Source organism: Watersipora subatra, chromosome 5 (genome assembly GCF_963576615.1).
Source record: "Watersipora subatra chromosome 5, tzWatSuba1.1, whole genome shotgun sequence".
NCBI lineage: Eukaryota > Metazoa > Bryozoa > Gymnolaemata > Cheilostomatida > Watersiporidae > Watersipora > Watersipora subatra.
This window is the reverse complement of record NC_088712.1, coordinates 17,978,551-17,985,471: the sequence shown is the minus strand read 5'-3', so window position 1 is coordinate 17,985,471 and position 6,921 is coordinate 17,978,551.

Below are 6,921 nucleotides of genomic sequence, written 5' to 3'. Positions count from 1 at the left end.
ACACGCAGAAAACAGACAGACAAACAAACACTGAAAATTATATATATATATATATATATGTTTGCTGTTTGCTGCCTCAGTATCACTGCTTAGTTGAAGTTATCTTAGTTCAGTTGTTATTGACAATATTTTGGTGACTGATCAGTCATAACTGTACAAGTAAATCAACTACTTAATTTATTTGTAAAGATATTTCGACGAATGAGGTTGCATGAAAGTGTAAACAGAAGCACATCATGCTCAACTATATTCCATTTGAGCCGTTTTGGAAAGGGATTCCAACCTACGGCCGTTTTCGTGATGCCTGCGATTAACTCTTCATTTTTTAGCTTTTAAGAGCTTGTAATCACATTTCCACATATTTTGCACCTACAACACAACAGAGTAAGACATGGTGAATCTTTTGATACCACATAATTGTAATGTGAGCTTTGTTGCAAGTCAACTTTTAAAAATGAATCGGATGATTAGCCACATGAGCTTTATAACAACAACTTTTTTATTTATGGAAGCTTTATTTGCTGTTGGAGCTTTTGATTTGCTGTAGTGTATACACTACTCAGTTGTGTATACACTACTCAGTTGTGTTAAAACCAGTTTATAATGTTAGCTGTACATACCTTGTGCTCATAGTTGAAGCTTTTACTTGGCTATTGATGTCAAAATGCAAAGCAATTACATATACAAGTTAAATAATAAACTTGTATAAAACCAATTTTATGCAGCTCTCTGTACTTTCTGTTCATCATAGTGCTTGCTACACCATGTCTATATGTTAAGATATTTCCAACTGCAAGTACAGCCAAACTTACATCAAATAGCTGCACTGAACGTTACAGCACCCGCTCAATGAAAACCAAAATATAAGCTTTAAATTAACAAGTTTTTTAAAACAAGGCGGTGTGAATAAACAAAAGTACTTTCAAGATCATCAAAGTTTACTTGCTACAGAGTTGTCTTCTCTTGTCCAAGTTTGCGTAAACTTATATTCACAAAAGCTGATGGTACCAAAGAAATAAAGTCTGCATTTTTAGCATAAGTGGGTATAATTAAAAAGATTGTGTTGTTTATTCAAAAAATATACAAATTTTTTTGCTAAAAATAAAATGCTTTATTTCTAAGAAGAAATAAAATGTGTAAAGACATGCAATATTACTATTAATAGGCCCTTTCTATTAATTCTTTTTTAGTATTTACATATCTAAAAATGTAGTCCAATTTTAGTTATATTTCGATATATATTGTTCCAAAATATGTATATATTTATATAATTTAAATTACTATTTTGGTTAAAGGCAAATAGGTCAAGTTTTGATTTAAAACTATAGTAAGTTTTAAACCTAAAATTAGAATTGGAAAGAACCTTTTAAAAAAAATTTAAATTGATAACTGTATATTGTATGTAATGATTTGAATTGATAAATCAGACAGTTTTGTATAAGTCTTCAAACTCTGGTTCTTGCATGAGATCCTTCCTGAGTATTAGGTACTCTGCATAGGTAGGTATAGGGTCCACTCTAGCTGTTTCAGCTATGTATATTATTGTTCTAAATTCTAAAAATCATAGGATATTAGTTAACATGACAGCAGCGTTAATATCAAGGGAGATGACTCCTTTAAACAATGGTACAACATGTACTCTCATCTCAGAGATTTTAGAGAGCTTTTTATTTTCTTGCATAATTTTTAACTTAGTAACTTTTGCGAGCCTTCAAAGTAGAAAAAAAAAACGAGTAAACAGTAGTGCTTGTTCGTTCATTTGCTTGTTCATGCATTTGCTTGCTCATCCATTTGCTTGCTCATTCATTTGCTTGTTCGTTCGTTCATTTGCATGTTCATACATTTGCTTGTTCACTCATTTGCTTGTTCACTCATTTGCTTGTTCATCCATTTGCTTGTTCATCCATTTGCTTGTTCACTCATCTGCATGTTCATCCATGTGCTTGTTCGTTTGGTCATTTGCTTGTTTATCCATTTTCTTGCTTGCTCATTTGCTTGTTTATCCATTTGCTTGTTTACTCATCTGCATGTTCATCCATGTGCTTGTTCATTCATTTGCTTGTTCACTCATTTGCATGTTCATCTATTTGCTTGTTCATGCATTTGCTTGCTCATCCATTTGCTTGTTCGTTCGTTCATTTGCATGTTCATACATTTACTTGTTCACTCATTTGCTTGTTCACTCATTTGCTTGTTCATCCATTTGCTTGTTCATCCATTTGCTTGTTCACTCATCTGCATGTTCATTCATGTGCTTGTTCGTTTGGTCATTTGCTTGTTTATCCATTTTCTTGCTTGCTCATTTGCTTGTTTATCCATTTGCTTGTTTACTCATCTGCATGTTCATCCATGTGCTTGTTCATGCATTTGCTTGTTTATCCATTTGCTTGTTTACTCATCTGCATGTTCATCCATGTGCTTGTTCATTCATTTGCTTGTTCACTCATTTGCATGTTTATCCATTTGCTTGTTCATCCATTTGCTTGTTCACTCATCTGCATGTTCATCCATGTGCTTGTTCGTTTGGTCATTTGCTTGTTTATCCATTTTCTTGCTTGCTCATTTGCTTGTTTATCCATTTGCTTGTTCACTCATTTGCATGTTCATCCATTTGCTTGTTCACTCATCTGCATGTTCATCCATGTGCTTGTTCGTTTGGTCATTTGCTTGTTTATCCATTTTCTTGCTTGCTCATTTGCTTGTTTATCCATTTGCTTGTTCACTCATTTGCATGTTCATCCATTTGCTTGTTCATCCATTTGCTTGTTCACTCATTTGCATGTTCATCCATTTGCTTGTTCATTCATTTGCTTGTTCACTCATTTGCATGTTCATCCATGTGCTTGTTCGTTTGTTCATTTGCTTGTTCACGCATTTGCATGTTGCTCATTTGCTTGTTCATTCATTTGCTTGCTTGTTCAATTGCTTGTTCGTTCATTTGCTTGTCGGTTCATTTGCTTGTTGCTCATTCGCTTGTTTGTCCGCTTGCTTGTTGATTAGTTTGCTTCTTTAATTGTTTGATAATATCAAGTTACTGACCTTGAAAGAAATAAATCGAACAAAACTGATGTATTTGTTTTTATATTTATATGTTGCGAACATAGATATAACAAACCCTTATTTATTATGTTTATCATTTCTATCTAATATATCTATTTATATATCTATGGTTTTATATTATGGGTTTATTATATTTATGGTTGCAAATATTAGTTGTCCGACTACTAAAATGTTTTATTAGGTTATTTTATTTAAATTGTATGATTTGGCCACTTTGAGATATACGTCAGTCAATTGTGTAAAATTCTGAGCAACATAACGCTCTAAAACACAAAATAAAGTTCCTCATTTAGATCAAGCTGGCTGTTCCTTGTGGTTAGAGAATTCCAATCAAAATAACATTTGGAAAATAACTCTACAAAGACTTTGTGGTTGAGCATACTATCTCCATTTAAATAGGGAGGGATAGCCTGAGAGCCTATATTTTATTTTATACTGAGTAAGTGCTAAAGTAGATGACCCATAATTGTTCAAGCTACAGAAAAACAGCTTATTAATGTTTTAGTTCAATAATAGTTTGTCCTAGAAATTGAATCATTCATATCAATAGGCTAACAAGTTTTCACAACGATGCCAGTATTTGTCACAATACTCAGGTGTATATTGCAAAGTAACTAAAAACCTTGTCAAATAGTCAGAGCAAGCCAGGAAGCTAGAGGATGTCAAGTTAAATGTGTTGATGGGATAACACAAATATTTTCATTTTTGTTTTTATTTCTTCCTCCTCATGGATTGTGCATATGGTATTTTCATTTTTGTTTTAATTTATCTCCCTTCGTAGATTGTACAAGTATTAGCATTCTTATTTGTATTTACCTCTCCTGACTGATTATACTCACATTTTCATATTTGTTTGTAATGATTCCTCCTGGTACGATGTACACATATTTTATAACAGTTTGTATTTATCTCCCTTGGTGGAATGTACACATACTTTTATTTCAGCTTGTAGTTATCCCCCAAATCTAAAAAACCTTACTTGGATCTCGATCTCCACATAGTTCATCTATTGTGGCTAGACAGGCCCTCTTACGGCGTCTGAGAGCATCAAGGCAGAATGCGGAGAGAAATCGACAGCAACAGAAGCAGCAGCAAGACAGAGTCAGCAGTACTACTAGTGTCATAACTAGTACTATCTTAGACTCACTAGAGATTTCATCGATTGGGTTGATGTACGAATATTCAGCATTCTAAACCAAAAGAAAATGTAAAGGCGTAAATATTTGAACTACAGTAAAACCTTTACAGTAAAACCTTTACATACAAATTCTTATATAGAAAGAATATATATACAAAATATTACTAAATTTAAATAAAATTTTTATAGTAATACTTATTAACACAATTTTAATTAACTGTGAAAACGTGCAAATGCTAAAATTGATTTATTGAACAATGAGACGTTAGGAAATTTTTAGCACTTTTACTGAACTGACGTAGTGAGGTCATTAATCGTGGTCACTGCCATGCGACATCTCCATGACCAGATTGGTTTCATTGGGCTGTTATGCGGTAATTCAAAAACTGCAGCAGCATTCCGGTTGGTAGTTTTCAAAGCTACGTATATTCAAATATTAAACTTAAGCGCTCATAAAATTTTACCCTCTTCGATGATATATATATATACATATATACAATAAAGTATAGGCTAAAAGTCAGCATAAAGTGCTCGATACTAAAGTAGAGCTTACTATAAATTTGGTAAGAAATTTATTAAAATTTGACTTACCAAATTTATATACATATATATATATATATATATATATATATATATATATATATATATGTGTGTGTGTGTGTGTGTTACCATATTCGGTACTTGTTTTTTGTAGAGCAATTTGCTGAAGGCTTAACACATCCCTGCAGCCCAAACGACCTTCTTGCCATACTATGGAACAATCAAGTACATACATATTTATTACACTGGCTAAACTTTAATGGTGATTGGTTAAAATGTGCACGCTTCACCTAGCATGCCTAAACTACTGAAAATAAACCAGCTTATACTTTCCAAATAGGCTATACATATATGTACATATAGCATAGTTTTAACAAACTTTAAAAAAGCACACAGAAACAAACAAATATTTTCATTTCACCTTTCACAGAAATAAATAAATACTTTTATCTAAGGTATGCGGTAAGTGTTGTATATGTGGATACAAAATAAAATTTCTGTGCCAACTGTTTTTTGTTGCTCGTGCAAGTCCGAGCATTCAACTAGTACACAATAATCTTGTAGGAGAGCGGTAGGTAATATTGTAAACAGAGATAACTTACGTACGCATAATAATCATATTCCTCGTCCATACAAGAAACCTTCTTCTTGTGTCTATTAATAGTAGCCTGCTTGATGTCATACGTTGAGTGGTGCTCGATGCAAATTTCATAGTAGTTCATAGTAGTAGGAGGTCAATTGTACTTTGGTTTACAATGGAAAACCCATGTACTCATTCAGCAAAACCATTCTCAGATACTCAGATACTCAGCATATGTGTATTACTAGATATTACTCAGTTTTCTGTTATAAAGCACCATGTATCCTAATTAGTTACTGTTAGGTAGTTATGAAATCAACTTGCGACATTTTGTAAACTGCAAGTATTCTGTCGGAAGCCTGAAATTTTTATGTGTCGCTAAAACCTGGGTCACAGCACGCGCAAGTTATGTGAGATTCCTTGAAATACAGTCATAATTCTACATACAAGTACAGTCAAATCTCTGCTTACAAATACAGTTAAACCTCTACATACAAGTACAGTCAAATCTCTGCTTACAAGTACAGTCAATCCCTACCTACAAGTACAGTCAAACCTTCACTTACAGGTACTGTACAGTTAAACTTCTACATACAAGTACAGTCAAATCTCTGCTTACAAGTGCAGTCAAATCTCTGCTTACAAGTACAGTCAAATATCTGCTTACAAGTACAGTCAAATATCTGCTTACAAGTACAGTCAAATTTCTGCTTACAAGTACAGTCAAACCTCTACATACAAGTACAGTCAAACCTCTACATACAAGTACATTCAAACCGCTACATACAAGTAAAGTTAAACCTCTACATACAAGTACAGTCAAACCTCTACATACAAGTACATTCAAACCGCTACATACAAGTACAGTTAAACCTCTACATACAAGTACAGTCAAACCTCTACATACAAGTACATTCAAACCTTCACTTACAAGTAATGTACAGTTAAACCTCTACATACAAGTACAGTCAAACCTCTAACTACAAGTACAGTTAAACCTCTACATACAAGTACAGTCAAACCTTTATTTACAATACAGCCACATCTCTACTTATAACTACAGTCAAGTCTTAACTTATTACCACATCACATGTAAAGTTTCCCACACACGACATGTAATTGCAACAAATATTTGGCAATAAAAACTAAGTTATTTCTAACATAAAAGTTTGTATGTAGTTTGTAAGTAAATGTACCATAGTTGATGAATACTCAACTAAAAATAATAATCATAAAACTAAATAAGATATGTTATTTGGCATAAAAATATACATATCAAATCTCAATATATGCTACTTATTCCCTTAGCTTTTGTAGCATTAAATTTAGCATTTTAAATTAAAGCTTCATTTTATCGGTCTATGTATTGTCTGTTGCTTTGACAGTTACATGCGCAGTGCGCAATCATCCTCATCATGCGTAATCATTAATCGTTATGTGTACAATTATCATATGATGCTGCAGGGTGGTTCAGTGGAGAAGTTGCTAAGGCGTTAGGCTGCAAAGCTTGGAGCCTGAGTTCAACTCTTGGATGTGGTAAATTATTTTCCTAACCCGTTAGCCTGACTTTGAATAGATGAATGGACACAGCGCTTATTATAGT